Genomic DNA, 16,988 nt, shown 5'->3' with positions numbered 1-16,988 from the left:
TCAGTGTAACAGCAAATGGGAAACAGAAGGAGGAAGCTAGAGCAGTCCTGAGTAACCCAGCCTGTACATTGGTCTGAATGAACTCAGAGGTCTTATCTCGGTGTGGCCAGAACTATTCCGCTTATTTATAAAGGGGCATACCTTTGTGGCTCCACTATTGAAGAAAAGTACAATCAGCTCTGATGAAAGCTGTTGGTCTCAGAAGGTACATGGAGTGACTGACTGAACGCTACTCATAAAAGCACTTCACTTCAGAATATGAAAATATTGTTCGTTTGTGCTGAAAATAATTGTATTCCAGATGTTTTATATATATCCAAAAATATTATACTTACTTTTGTGTACTGGAAATAGCTGTTTGACAACATATTTTGTAGATGAATACACAGTAAACCTTGTTTCTCTTTCTCCCATAGTGTATCACAGATGGAGTAAATGGGGCTGTAACTCCCCTGGGTTTTTAAAAATGCACTGCCTTAGTTCAGATGCTGTGGTTGCATCATTGCCTCACTACTAAAACTGTCTGACTCAGTCTGGCCTACTGGATACAAAGCTCTGCTAGATTAAACTGGTAGCTTTGCTTAAAATCTCTTTATGGATTGTTAATCACTAAAACAGAGACTGTAATGTATTGCAGATATTTACTGGACTGCAAGTGCTGTCATGCCTGGATAATCTGGTAGATTTGAAAGGCAAGGGTAAGCAGCTATTGTGAACTGGTGAACAGCTATTCTGAATTAAGAACCAGGTAAAATGTAGAAGTAGTAACTGTAACAAGAGTTTTGACTTATCTAATTAAAATGCTTGTCTTTCAACCTGGCAGAAGTCTCTCTCCCTGGAGTTCAAGGAAAGATTTCAGGATTTACTCTTAAAATGATCATTTTTAAATGACAGGAAAGATGATTGAAGTGAATAAAAGCTTTGTCTAGAAATACTTTGTATGTGCTGAATTTCCTTTTTTATGTATGGTGTATGTTGGAACACAGGCCCATGTGACATCATGACATTTCAGTCAACTTCTCCCTTCTTTTATGAAGTTTGACATGCACAAAAAACCCACTTCTGTTTTTATTTTTGACATTATTTAGTTTAGCTAAAGTATTTTCTATGTTTAAAATCCAGTAGCACAGCCACAGAAGCCCCAGTGGACAGCAGTCTAGTGGGCAGAGTTAAGGAAGACTGCAGCTGAGGGATGCTAGCAAGATGAGGATAGTTCTCATTTCAGCCATGTAGCTAAGTGCTCTTGACTCAAAGGGTTGTCAAGTGTATTATTTAACTCCATATGAATGGAGTGCTTTTACAACTTAGCTCCTCTGTGCCCTTTCAAAGTATGAAAATTTCTGTCTGATTTTATGAATTTTGAAATATGTTAATTTCCTCAGTTTTCCTCACATGTTTATTAGACTTCCACTATGGCTAGGGTAGCAATTTGGAATCAAGCACAAAATAAAAAGATATTTTATGAAGCTATCATTAATATAAAACTTTGTGGTAAAGCAGTATCTCCTCTAGAGTTAAAGATAAGGTCCAGCCTCTCCAATGCACTGCATGTTCAGTTGTCATCTGACGGCGAGTTGCAGGATTGCTGGTGCACCATCCCATTTCCAGGCATCCTCCCACTGCCCCTAGACGGGGCTCCTGGGCAGCACCCCACAGTCTTGCCTGACGCTGAGCCGCTTCAGCTCATTCAGCATCCTACAAGCCAAGGTAGCCCAGCACCCTCAGAACTGAGCTGAGTGTCATTCTTTTGCACTGTTTAGCAGACTGGTTAAAACTTACTGCTGCAAACATATTTTTGTGGCTTTTCTGTTTTGGATAGCACAAGCGTAGGCCTTGCACTTTTCCTGTGCTGATTTCCTGATTCAGAGTCTGTGCCAGCTCCCACTAACATCAGCACTGGGGCTATTCCAGTAGTTGTTTCGATGGAGAGCATAGGAGGAGTTCTCGGTTAAGCTCATTTTCAGCAGATTAACCATTTATTTGCTGGCCCCTTTTCTAATTGCATTTTGTTTTCGTGACCTGTAGTTATGGTGTCATTACAATAAAGATATGAAATTTAGATATTACAAGATTACTTTGATCTTTGCTAAATAAATAAGAGGCAGTGTAATGGTGGCAGGCATACTCATAGAAATTGGAGCTTCCAGATTTCTGTGGCTACCCATCTCTCCTACTTTGTACTTGTAGTTGGAGAGCTATGTTTTTAATAAACTGTCAGTCAGACCAACTACATGTATTGAAGGTCTGGAAACAATTTCCTTTTGAAGCCTTTGTTTTTCTTTTTTTAACTTTTGTGATTGGACTATCAGGTATAGTTGGGTTAATAGCTAAAGGACTTGTAATCGTCAGTAATATCTAGTGTTGGTTATTTTATTACCACTGTGGCCAGAGTGAATGAAAGTGAGAAACAGGTAAATCTTGTGCTTATGGAACAAGTGAGATCCTGAGGATTTATCAAAACAGAGCTCATTATTTAACTATCTTCATGGGTGAAGATTCAGAGGCTGAGCTGAATATTACAACTAACCCTTGGAGAGCCTGTTTGAAGTGGGAGGTTCAATAAGGAGATTGAATTTACCTCAAAATGTGCTTAACGTATTGAAACTGCATTCTGCCACACGTAAATTAAAGGCACAGCTGGAATGTGAATTTTATGAAACTCAAGGTTTTTTGAATGACTTCAAAACTTTAATTTACACTTTAATTTTGATGAATTGAGTGATTTAAATATGTTTCTTTATGGATTTAAAATTATAGAATTGTTTGATAATGGGAGGATTGGTAAGTGTTTCTTAGATACAAGTTATAATTCTGATACTGTACTTCATATATTTTAGTTTGCTCCAGTATGAATTTATGCGTATATTAATCTTTGAGATATTTCTTCCAAAATAGATTTGCTTTCTGACTGTGCCTGCCCTTACAATATCAGATATATAATTTCTCATTCAACATCTGATAATATTCTACATGTTTGGGAGCTTTAATATAGTGCTCGCCTTTTTTAAAAAGAAGAGCCCTACAATGATTGCTCTCTGACTCTGTAGAAAAAAAGCAGTGTGCCTTTAAACATTATCCCAGCCATATTTGCTCAAATCTGTTGTTGCTTATTGTTATAGTAACCCAAGTTGTATGCATGTTTAGAAGGAAGACAATAAGAGCCTCTTCTGCAGCTTTAAGAAGAAAATTTGCTCTGGAGCGTTGAGCCTATCATTGTTACTGTCTGTTGAGCTAGACAGTAATCAGCATTAATGCTAGTTCCATTATGCAAGTTCTTTTTAAGATAACGTATACATTCATGAATTCTAAGACACGTTGTCTTGTTCTCTATCATACCACTGAATCAGAAGAAATAATAATAGATCATAGTTACAAGCATAAATTGTGTGGGCCAAAACAATCCTCAGTATTGTTCCACTCACTTTTATGAAAAAAAATGTATAATTTTACAAAAGTTTATCATTAAGCAAATATCACTATTTGGAGGAGTCACTACAAATAAAAATAAGCTAACAGTGCATTGTGTCAAACACATGATCTTAAACTTCAGTTATTTCATTTAGCATTTCCTCCCTCAAATGGGGCTTATATTAGCTCCATTACTTTTACAGGCTTTATCATACATCAGTCAGCCACTTGTAACATTGCCTTTTTAAGGTAACCACAAAAATAAATAGCTTTCTATTTTCTTTTTCCTTTTTTTTTTTTTTTTTTTTAGTGTTAGTTAATTGTTTCAAATATGGAAAACCCACAGTTTTAAATGGGTAGGAGAGTAGTAGATTGGACCAAACCTGGAGAGTGGGAAAGTGAACAATGGAGGCATGTTTTCATTAGATTAGAAATATTATTCTTTGGAACTCAAGGTGCAAATTATGCTGTGCCATAATGTTCTTTTCAAACACACAAGATTAAATTTGCATATCTAAATTGGATCAGCTTGAATGGGTTTCCCTGCTGTCTCATCCCCCCAGCTGCAATCTTTCTGAAATGGCCTGCAGGTGGATCCAAATAGTAATTTTTAAGCCTTTTTTTAAGAGCATCTCTAAAATAAATATTTTTCTTTTAGTTTTATATTGATTTCTTGCAGTGGACATCAGCAAAAATTCTCCTATGCCTCATCTGAGTATAATCTACATGATAATTGGAGGTTTAAATTGACTTCGGTTTACACTGACTTTAAGAATAACAATTTCAACTGGCTCAATAAAATCACAGTTGTTTCATAGTGTTAAAATAACACTAGTTATTTCCCCCCCACCTCCCCCAAAGGGGGTCAGGGGAAGACCCTGCAAACAATCTTGTTCTACGCTTCTGGGTTTTTCTTCTGTTTTTTAAAGGTAAACTAACTGATACTGTACTGATTCAGATTTCTCTTCTCCCTTTCCATAAACTTCTTTCTTATAACTTTGATGATATTTTATTACATTCATCTTGATGGATGTGTATAGATTTTTTTTCCTATTAAAAGCATTATATTCTGAATAGATTTTTCTCACCTATGATTTTAGTTCATTTCATCCATCTGCTCAATTTAATTTTGTGTTCATTTGGTAGTATGACTTCTTCTGACTTAAACAGCAAAAGAAATACAAACTTCTGGGGACAACAGGGCTACAGTTCAAAGATAATGTTTTAATTCCTGTAAAATAGAGTTAAAAAGTTCTAAGGGAGTAATTTTTACAGTGTGTTTGCGTAGATATATTTTGATGTATGTAAAAAAGTGTAGCACGGTCTTAGGCTATAATGGTTTCTGTATGCGATTCTAAAAAACAAGGTATGGATGACCTCAAGTTTATGCCAGTTCATCTATGTTTTACTAGCTATGCAAGTATTTTAACAGTGCAAAATTTTCATGTAGGAATAAGGACTATGCTGCAAAGAAAGTCCTCACATTCTGCTTAATGAACACATAGAAGCAGGAAAGCGTTTGACATCAACGGAGCGTCACAAGACCCTGTCCAAGGTGCTGAGGATTAAAATGCGTCTCAACTTTTGTGAGACGGTATTGCACCTGCTACGGAAGGCTAACGCCGGGTGTTTGAGCCTTAGTCTTCTGTAAATCATTGCGCTTATTACAAGATTATATTCTAGGTGGGTTTGGGGTTTTGGTGCTTTTTGTTTCGGGTTGGGTTGGGTTTTTTGTGGTTTAAGGGGATAAAGGAACGGTTCTGTTCCTTTATCTAGAAGATTTGAAGGCTCTATTAAGTTCTATATATAGTTCTGATTTGTGTATTGATGGAGTTTGTTTCTCTTGTTCTTGACAAAGTAATGTGAAATTTTATGACAATAATCTAGGAATCTGCTGTATCCCATAATGATGACACTCTTATATTTCAGTCAGAAAACAAAATTTTTCCTAATTACTATTTCTGGATGCAATATTAACGTTGCATGTTTTTTTGAAGATCACAGTAACTGTCTTCTTCCCTCTGAGTGATATTCAAGGAGGTGTGATTGACCTAGAGTCCAATGACTGTCTAACTCATGGAGCCTACTCTTTTCTGTTACCACAGCAAGAGATAAATAATACTACTTCTGCAAAAACACCTTAACTATCATGGGGCGGGGGGGGGGGGGGGGGGGGCGGTATAAGGAATAAGAGAGATATTCTGGTGGTTGTTCTTTGACTGTGGGATTGGTTCTCTTGCTTTAGGGAATACAGTAAGGTCTAAACATTATTTTTATTATGGAGAACATAAAATGCCAGCATTCTGGGAGAAGATTCTGAATATGTTGTGATGGGGAGACCACTAGACCCTGTGGTGCTGTTGTGCTCAATTTATTAGTAGGGCAAGCAAGAAAGGATGAGCTGTGTCAGGGAAAGCTTCTCACAAATGCAAACACACACATACACCTCTCAAAAGCTAACTGACACGTGCCCTGCCCACTGCAGTGGTTTGGCATAGCTGAGCTGGGACAGGGGGAGAATGCAGCACTCACTCTGACTGGTCCCAGTGTCAGGCTTTGGGCAATGGGTCGGTGGCAGCCCACACCGCACCCACCTTGGGCACTCTACTTCTGCAAGGTATCGGACCTCTGTGTAACCACTGTTTCCCCACCATCTCTATTAGTGTGCGTGTCGGGGTTAGCCAGCCAGCCACAGACCACCAATCGAGTCAGCCCACAGTGGTATTGGGGTGCACCTTTACAGATGTTTCAGGTGTTCTTCTCCTGTCACTTGTTGATTGATGGCCTGTACCGTTGTTCATAACATTTTAACATAAGTGCACACTTCCAGAGGTCACATCATGGATACTATGTTGTAATTCTGAAAATAGATGTGTAGAATAATTTTGTGTGAGAGTGTAACTGTTGGGCTTCGTTTATATGATACCTACATATGTTAAGATAATAAGTTTGCCAAATTATAGGTGTGGTGTATCAGCTTTTTTATGGGAAGCCTTAGGCAAAAAATCATCATAGTTTAATAATTTGTAATGAAGTTCCATGCTATTGTCTTTCCGGTTAACCCTTAGTGTTTTAAACCGCATTTACGGTTTATAAGAATGCCGAGTGTTTCAGTATAGCAGGCATAACACTTGTGCTAAGTGTCCTTTCTCATCTTCTTTTAGATCTGTTGAAAGTATTTACCATCAGATGGAACATGGATTATTAGTTCACTAGGGAAATCAGGGTACAGAGAAGTTAATTAAAAATGAAATAGTTCCTTTTCTGTAAGACAAGAAATACCTTGAAAGTTTACGAATGATCTTTGTTAAAAAGTGTTGTGTGTTCTTTGCAAAGAAATCATTTGTTCTGCTATAGTGAAGCTAATTATTCTCAACACACACAAGCTATGTCAAATTGCAAAACAAACATCAGACTTCGTATGTTGTAGGAATTAAACCACCATCAGCTGAGTTAATGAAGAGCATACAATGAATATGATCTCATTTTTGCAATGCAGTTAAAGGGAAAGCCATTTAAAGAACTGTTGCAAAAATAATAATTTAGAGGGAAAAGCAAACAATAAAGCAAATGTTTACTATCTATTTTAATTACTTTCTGCTTAGAGGTATGCATTAGGTTTATTTATTGTTTGATTTCAAATTCTTTCTTTTAATGGTTTGAGAATACAGTGGCTAATGGTCCATTCTAAAATCAAATGAATACAATCTTCTGTATTCCATTATACAACGCCAAAGAAACTCATTTGGGATTGTTTCATTATGATATCATCTGAAGATCCCTACTTGAAATTGCAGATCAACATAAGGATGGGAATGTGAAAGAGAATATGAAAAGCAGAAGAGAAAGAAAATTCTTGCACTTTTTTTCAAATGGGGAAAAAAATGAGACTGGGTTTCTGAATTATGTTCTGAAGATGTGAATGCAATGAAAATGCCATTCCCTATTCATATTTTAATTATTTTTCTTTTGTAGAATTGCTTACAAAGAGAACACTACAAAAAACCTTTTCTGTAACAGATGATTTCCTTTAAACTTTCCTAATGTTTGGTGAAAATAAGAAGTTCTATCCTGGCCAAAGACAATAGCGATTTTCTTTTTACATACATAGACGAGAGATAGGAAGATTGATTTTTCTCCTTTCCTCCAAAGATCCAAGATATGTTGTTCTTCCCTTTGTCAAAACTATGTATGCACCTAGAAAACTTAGGACATGAAGTCAGAAGTCTTGACTCTAACAGAGGCTGGGAACCCTCAGTGCACTTCACCAGTCCCTTCAGAAATGAAAATTAAGTCTTGGGAGCTTAGAGGAAGCCCTGCCAAACTATCTATACCCAAATCAAGAATAATTTTTATTAGAGATCATTGTAGTCAAATGACTCAATATAGGTAAGTTTTACATTAAAAAAATTCTGATTCACAAGGTTAGCAATCAAGCAAATATTTTGTTGGCTGCCAGTAAACCAGTTATTGCCAGAGAGAGAGGGGATTTGGTGTAGGCATGTGCTTATTTAAAGTGTTTGACATAATGAAGGGAGTTCTTTTCTGAATCCTATCAGTTTAATACTTTGTTATGGCAACCCTGTAACTTTACAGGAGATTAATTTATGGAATTGTACCCTACTTGAGCCTAAGTGAGGTATAATGTGCCCTGCTATTCAGTAAGTTTCGCTATTTAGGATGTATTCAAAGACCATATAATATTTGAACTCCTTCAGATAAGTGTATGTGCTACAATAAGATATGGGCAAACTTCTGCATATGTTATGGTTATGACTGTATATCTGTAGGAAGAAGGAAGAACTGAAATGATCTGGGGATTTAACATGCAATTATCCTCTGAGGTCTCCAAAGCAGGTTGCTTATAATCGTTTTCTAGCTTTGGGAGGAAGCAGAATATATTTTTTGCTTTCTTCATCTTTCTTCTTGTAAAATTCTGAATTATTTGATTTTGTAGTTGATACAAAAATTACTAAAAATAGCTTTTGTATATATTGAAAATACCTTCTAGAGTCAATATGTGTGATGGAGACATTAATGTTGGAGTGTATGTAGAAGTGTCTGCAGGCAATGGATGGAGTTTGGCCTACTGGTGAGAGTATTTTAGCCACACAGTACAAAAATTGCCATTTTCCTTTCATTATGTGGGATATCTCAAAAGAATAAGCTTCTGCTTAGGTGCTGATATATCAGCCAGACAACTAAAGTTAAGTGTGTTGCATCTGTAATTTATATGTGGGTGCTGAGAGACTCTAAGATGACATAAATTGTGTTGATATTTTGTTTGTAAAAGTGTTAAATTGAATATGTATATTAAAAAAGCATTAAGGTGAAAGAATCATAAATTATTTTTTATCCTATTGATACATAGAGGAAACAGGTTCTTATGTAAAGTTTGACGTCTGCTTTATGCATGACATGCCTTTTTTTGCACTGGTAAAACTTGTTTGTCTCTTTACCTGAACTCAGGTTGTTATTTTACCTGAGCTCAGTGTCATTCAAACATTGCTGTTGTGGTTTCAAAGTCATGCTTCATTTTTTTATTGCTCCCCACCCCACTTCATCTGTGTAGATTAAATTTCCTTGTCCCAGGGAAATCATGCTCTACTCATCTAGCTGAACTGAACTCAATGCTGATCTAGACATACGTGCTTTGCAAGTTTCCATACTATTTCAGTAATAGTGCAGTCACTGAGAAAACCCCTTCTTCTTTTAATCTCCTCCATACAGTTTCTCCCTTCAGTGAGCATTATATTGAAGTAAGTTGTTATATATTCTGCAGAGAGTATATAGATGCAACTGTCAGTTATTTAGACCAAGGTTAGTTTTGAGTCTCATGGGAAAAACTTGTGGAAGTCCTAGAGCTGCCACTAACAGCTAATTGGAAAGCTTCCTCTCTCATTTTCAGATACGCAAGTATAATAGCAATTGGAGAAAACTGGCAATAATGTCTTTTGTCACCATAGGGAAGAACAATGGTGCCAATTTAATGAAATTTTTTCCTGTCCTGAAAGTGTCACATCACTTTAAGCTTGGTTTGATCCCCCTAGTGAAGCTCTAATTTTAATGCTAATGCTGATAATTTAGAGAAGATTTTTCAGCAGCGCACAGAATGTGTTAAGTGCATTGTGATCTGTATGCAGAAAATCCAATTATATGTGGTTGTGATGTCACCTATCTCACTGCATAGATTTGGCTACTTGCTTTCTTTTTGCTGCAGAAATATTGGTGCAGTGGACTCTAGGAGAGGATGGTGCTGCAACAGCAAAGGAGGAAGAAAAGTCAGTACTTAGGAGAATGGGAGGTTTTGATAACAAACCTCAGCATTTTGGAACTAGTTGTCCATGTGGTTTGAAATTATATCATGCTTTCATTAATATGGGCTTAGAATTCATTCATTTTGTTGCCTTCCTTATTTAGATTTAGTTTTTACATTGTAGTTTGCTACAGAATTGACTTCAATGAGCGTGACCTATAATTTTCAATAGGAAGATTGATCAGCAGGAACAGATTTCCCTTCCACCCCCCAGTTAAAGCACCTACCATATAATGAAAGTATGACAGATGGAACACACTTGTGAATCTTTCATATAATATTGGAGAGTGAAGGATTTATTTTCAGATATTACCTTCTGTGCTGTAACTTTAATTATAACCTAAGGTTCTGCAAAATATGATTATTAATAATATAATGTAGTTCTATCTTAAGGCTTGGTTAGTTAGCAAATCACAGTTGAACCTTGATCATTAATTTAATATGGTTTAAATCTCACCTCATCTTACCCCATGTCAGAATGGTGTGAGGTCCTTTAATCAGTTTCCTGAAGTTATGATCCTCTTGTTTATTGATTTGTTGAAGTCAGCACAAATCACACAGCTGTACTTTTGGCCAGCTAAGTTAGGACTCCTAAGAAGTTAACAAATCATTAAAAGCTATTTCCAACTATATTGTGTTTGTCACTACTACTGAGCCTATCCATTTCTGGAAACCATTAAATGTGTTGGTTAAGTTAAAAAAAACCCCAGTGAAATAACAACTCACTAAAGAAAGCAGCCTTGTTTAATTTTCTTATTAATTTGTATTACTTAACTAATTTGAGAATTGATAACAGAATGTTTGAGTGATTTATGGCTTGAAAAAGAAGACCAACATTTCCCTTCTTGAAAATGCAAATTGGCTTGTCAGACATTTAGATGAAGAATGATCAATCAATAGGATTTTAATAAGGAGAAGGTTTAAAATTGACTGAAGGTGGCTTTTGTTTAAAGGTGATTTGGTATGTGCAAATTACTAAGCTCTCCCTGGAGAGGATTTTCAAAGGCAATAATGGGCACTGATTTTCTTTGTTTATTCCATTCTCTTTCTGTTGCCCTTGCCCAGGTTTTCAGTATTTACCTCTCCATTGTGTCTTTGAAATCTCCCTGCCTGCTTTTCAGGTCCTGTGAATTATCCTGCTTATTTGGATTTACAGCTGTCAGTTTTAACTGTTATTTTTCTCCGGTGAGAATGTTGCCTGGATAAACTTACTCATTTTCAGCATATGTTCATGTTAGGCATAAGGGCTAGCTGTTCCCTTTGATTTTAGAAACACAAATTTCAAAAGTATATGCACACATTGGAGGAACAGAGTTGACTTGGAAAGTCACAGAAGAATCTTGCCTTTTGGTTTCCTGATAGAAAATCTAGTATAATGGGCTTGGTGATAGAAAACTAGTTCTACTGTCAATTATGGTCACCTTGGTAGGTTTGTTTTCTCTATTAGTGAAGTCTGTATTGGACTTTCTGAAAGTGAGGTAACTAAAGTTAGATAAAAAATCTCCATTCTTTGTGCAATCTTAACCACATAGGTATACAAGCTGTAGATACATGCCAAATGTGTTAAAAGAGTAAACGGTATATAGTATACCCACAAAAATTCTGGTTGTCACTGCTTCCTCATGGTATTTTTTTTCCCCACTTGGGTTTCTTATCCTGGTTTCAGTCTGTTTTCATAGCTCTTCCTATCATTTACTCTTCCCCATGCTCTCTATTCTAGTGAGGCTGGCTTTATGTTCCAGTCTCACTTTTGTACCCAATCTTAGGATTTTTTTTCCTCTCAGGACCCTCTAAGCAAGTGCATACTGGTACCACAATTTCAGAAGAGGTTCTAATTATGTGCAGGCTTCTTTTCAGAGGTTATAATGAGAAGGGCACACTGATCGTTCCCAACAAAAGCAAAGTTCAAGTTTCTTTCCCAAAGTAGAGGTTACCAAAAGCATTTAAGTGAAAAATTCACCGCTTTCCTCATGCACATTTTTTAAATTTTTTATTAACACAAAAAAGTAATGATCATCTCTCTTCTTCATTGAAATGACCGGGACCAGGATGGAGATAATTTTTTTCTCTTACTTGTCTTTGGCTTTATCTATAAAGTTACTATGAAACTGGCAGTCTTAAGAAACCAAAAAGCGTAATTGAGAGAGTCAGAGTAGTGATGGAGACCTTGTTACAAACCCTAACTGTAATTAGTATTTTGCTTGTGAATTTTGTGTGTGATTAGAATTATGCTGTACGTATAGTCTCTGCAAGAGAAATTTCAAACAGAAGGACTTACTCCATCTGCTTCTGAATATGTGAACATGCTCAAAATCTCTTTGAGCAAGGTGATGTATCAAAGCTGTTGGCCTTCCAATGAAAAACACATACTGTATTTTCCTGCAGTACAGCGAGTTCCACCAGAGACCTCTGAATTGTTGAGAAAAGGTTGAGAGCTTGAATTCTCAACAGAGATGACACTTCCTGATAGGGAACTATCACAGACACTTTTGCAGCCAGTTCTGATCTTTGGAAAGGTTCTGCTTCATGCGGTCGGCTGCTGAAGCCGATGTAATCTGGGCAGAAAGGACAATGTTCATTCACAGAGTTTAAAGCCAGAAGGTAGAATTAGCTGATTTAATCTGATCTTCTGCAGTTCTTGGGCTGCTATGTTTCACAAAGGTATTGATCTATTTAGCTCAGTAGCCTTTCCTTGGTTAAAATGTATCATCAAGCCAAAACTAACATTTTTCGGAAGACAAACAAAGACGGCAGATAGATACACTGTTTCACCAGGTCACTTGATCCAAAGCTAGGTGGCTTCTTTGATAAATTCACTGATGTCTTCTTGAATTCCTCTAGCTTTATCTTCCAACAAGCAGTTCTTGATATACCTCCTGGTGGTATGTTAATGTGCCCTTCTTAAAATGAATAGATTTTTTTCTGAGAATATTCCATACCGAGGATGTTGATTGTTATCTACCAAAGGGATCTACAAAAAATGCACAGCCAGGTGTTAAACCAAACTGAGAGAACTACTAAAATACAGCACTATAGATGGAGAAAAAAAAAATAAAAAAAAGAAGGCTAAATTGCCTTTTTGGCAACTGAAATAAACAATCCCTTACCAATGAAAGAATGTCTAGGAAAACTTCTAGATTTAAACTAAATTAAAAAACAAACAAAAAACCACCACACCCCCCCACCTCAATATAATCAACTCAGAAAAGAGAAATCTGTCCAAGAATTACTAACTTACCTTAATAAAAGCAAAGAGTTTGTAAAGTCAGAACTAGAGTTTTGCTGCTCATGTGTTCATGCAAGTAGAATCTTTATTCATTTTCCAAAAATAACTTTTTCTTGTTGAAAAGATTTTCAAAGTAATTGAGAAATACTGAAAAGCTTAAGTATATATTATTAACATATTCTAGTGATTTTGTACATGTAATGCTTTCTTACTTCTGCACAGCTCACATACATAACTCTTAAAGTTCCTGATTTGTCCTTCAAATCCATGATCCAAAAGAATAATATAAATTTAACAAACAGGCATCGTGATACTTCTCATGTTTGCAAAAACAGTTACTATGGCGAAACCAAAAATAATTGTACTACTTCTTTGAAAGAGCTGGGGCTTTTTTGATTTTTTTTTTTTTTTTTAAATTACAAGTTTGAAAAGAGGATGTAACATTATATCACTCATTGAAAGAATAATATCAAGGTCTCTTACCTGCTATGAAAGAATAAGAGAAATCCATAAATATCGTATTATGACATGGTCGAGTGTGACACCTAGAGGCCATATGTTTAGGATCCCTCAAGAATAACTTTTTTCAGGTGCAAGTTTTGCAATGAACATTTACTTTTGGACTTAAGGAATGGAGCTGCCACATTTTGAGAGACGTAGTATATTGCAACATAGTAATATTTCTTTCAGATTGTTCATGTTCAGGATATTTTTTGTAGCTTCCCTGACTAGGCTCCCTAGCATTGTTATGAAGAAAAATAATAGACCATTACTGAGTGTGGTGAGGAGTGCTCAGTGCTCTGCAGCAAAGCTTGAAAGAGCCCTGTACAGCTTATTCCAGCCTGAAGTTCTCAAAATCGAATAAAATTCTTTCAGGTCCCGTCTCAAGAGAATCCTTATAATATACTTGCATCCATAGTAAAATATCTCCAGGAAAGTCAGGCTCTCACAAAATGCAGAGCTAGAAGTTTTGGCCCATGAGTTTATGTCAGGGAATAAAGAGAACAAAAGCTTTTTTTGAGCAAAACAAACATACATGTAAGGAAACATATCACACTTTCCTAACTTCTCCTCTAAAAGTTAGGGGTGCAACCATACCACTGCATCCCATACAGGGGATATATCCAAGGGCATCCTAATATGGTGACTGAACCAGATCAGTATGTTACAAATTTATAGTGATTTTCAGAAATATGTGGTACTGTATTATCCAATGAGTGTTGGCTGCAATAAACTCACTATAACTCTAGAGCTCTTTTCAGGGAGATAGTTGACTTATTTGTCTTTGGCAGCACTTGACATTTTCATACCTAAAGGTATGAAGGGAAAAAGTCTTGGAGATAAATCAAAATGAGCAGAGTTCAGATGAGGAGGACTTTGAATTTTCTACGCAAGAAAGAAAATATTTATCATTGTTTAGAATTTGCATGATTTTTTGGTATTCTAGTACTCACACAGCATAGGTGGTTTAGTGGGTTACAGTTGTAGAGGGTGTAAAACATCTTCCATAGATCTAGAAGAGTGGACTGAAACTTCTGTAAAGATTTCTGGCTTAACTGGACTGTGAAATTGAAGGTGGACGAAACTCATGCTGGACACACTTCATTGACTATTGTTGTTTCTAGAAACAAATGTGCCGTATATATGTTGTACTCTGCACACCCTTGGCATTACTATTTGTAGAAATACAACATATTCAGGATAGAAGATAGTATGATCCTGAAGCTTTTATTCATGGCATTTCATAAACAGAGAAGGATGCTAGCATGGGACTGCCTGCTAGCAGAGGAATACCAGCAGGGTGATTCTGTTTGGCAGGCTGCTTTTCATACCCAGTGGCTAAGAAATTTATATCTTGTTCTCGTTTCTCTTTCCACTAAATAAAAGGTATTGCATGTTTGTTTTGTCATCCCCTAACAGTTTAATGCTAGGAAACATGAACAAAGTAATTCCAATATTTCATGGCTAACTCTATCTCGTTTTCATAAAGGTCTTTGAGGTTAGTTGTATTTTTTCTTAGAAAATGAAAAGGTGCTAACTTGTCAGTCACTTGTGCGAGCAGTCTACAGACTCCACATAGCTGCTGTTTAGTAAAGCCTTCGACACTCTCTCCCGTAGTATTGTCCTGGAGAAGCTGACGACTCATGGCTTAGACAGGTGCACTCTTTGTTGGGTGAAAAACTGGCTGGACGGCCGAGCCCAGAGAGTTGTGGTGAATGGAGTTAAATCCAGTTGGTGGCCGGTCACAAGCGGAGTCCCCCAGGGCTCAGTTTTGGGGATGGTCTTGTTTAATGTATTTATCGATGATCTGGATGAGGGGATTGAGTGTTCCCTCAGTAAGTTTGCAGACAACACCAAGTTGGGCGGGAGTGTTGATCTGCTCGAGGGTCGGAAGGCTCTGCAGAGGGATCTGGACAGGCTGGATCGATGGGCCGAGGCCAATTGTATGAGGTTTAATAAGGCCAAGTGCCGGGTCCTGCACTTGGGTGACAACAACCCTATGCAACACTACAGGCTTGGGGACGAGTGGCTGGAAAGCTCCCCTGCAGAAAAGGACCTGAGTGTGTTGGTTGACAGCCGGCTGAAGATGAGCCAGCAGTGTGCCCAGGTGGCCAAGAAGGCCAATGGCATCCTGGCCTGTATCAGAAACAGTGTGGCCAGCAGGAGTAGGGAGGTGATCGTGCCCCTGTACTCGGCGCTGGTGAGTCCGCACCTCGAATGCTGTGTTCAGTTTTGGGCCCCTCACTACAAGAAGGACATTGAGGTGCTGGAGGGTGTCCAGAGAAGGGCGATGAAGCTGGTGAAGGGTCTGGAGCACAAGTCTTCTGAGGACCGGCTGAGGGAACTGGGGTTGTTCAGCCTGGAGAAGAGAAGGCTGAGGGGAGACCTTATCACTCTCTACAATTACCTGAAAGGAGGTTTAGTCTGGATATTAGGAAAAATTTCTTTACTTAGAGAGTGGTGAAACACCTGAATAAGCTGCCCAGGGAGGTGGTGGAGTCATCATCACTGGAGGTGTTCAAGGAACCTGTGGACGTGGCATTGTGGGACATGGTTTAGTGGGTACGGTGGTGTTAGTTGATGGTTGGACTTGATGATCTTACAGGTCTTTTCAACCTTAGTGATTCTGTGTTCCTCAAAGAAATAATTGTATCTGAATAAAAGTCTACTGAGTCTCATATATTGGTGCTCCAAGGTACAACACTGACACTATTATGTTAGTGATACAGATACTAATGTTGATTGTAGTTTATTTTTATGCTTTGTCTAGAGGTTTCTTCTCAGAAGTCTTTGTTTATTTGGGAATGTCTAAGCTGTAAACAACTGATAAATTATGATCATTAGGTATGTATTAGAAGATGGGCTGCCAGCATGGGCTGGAAATAGTGGTTGCACTGTTAACGGGGTGGGAGGTCCCAAGTTCATGGTAGCAAATAGGAAGAGGGTAAGAGCATATTGGATACACTGGGGTGGGAAAGGCTAACAGCAGCTGTCCTGGTAAGGCATGCTGCTGGCAGCTGAAGCTTTCAATCAGGATGTATTGCCTCTTGTGTCTGAAGTCTAACTCCTGCAGTTAGGTTGGTGTGGGTGTCTCTGTCTGCAGGCATCAGCCTACTCTTTGGCTTGTGGTTTTACTGGCCTTTCCCTGCTCTGATTAATAGAAGATGAGTGTACATACTGCAGAAGTGATCTAGTGTTTGCCAAAAAAAAGGAATCCTCATTTTTTTTTCCAGACACACAAATACATTTGCATAATAAATATTCCCTCCATTCTGTCTCTGTGACATATTTCTGAACAGTTTTAAATACATCATAGCTTCTTACAAAAAAATAGGTGAAATTTTTCTTTCATAGTTCATTGATTTTTGACAGAAAAAATGGTACAACTGTAAAAAGTAGTGTGAAAATATTTTATTTTAATAATCTCTATTTTAGTGAAGTTTTAAAAGTATGTGGTCCTATAGTTGCACAAATATAAGAAAATATTTGAGTGTTTGTGTATGTGTGTGCACCCTCTCTCATGATATTGCTTTGTTC

The sequence above is a fragment of the Gavia stellata genome, chromosome 6 (assembly GCF_030936135.1).
Source record: "Gavia stellata isolate bGavSte3 chromosome 6, bGavSte3.hap2, whole genome shotgun sequence".
NCBI lineage: Eukaryota > Metazoa > Chordata > Aves > Gaviiformes > Gaviidae > Gavia > Gavia stellata.
The sequence above is the reverse complement of the archived record's forward strand: the minus strand, read 5'-3'. Positions refer to the sequence as shown.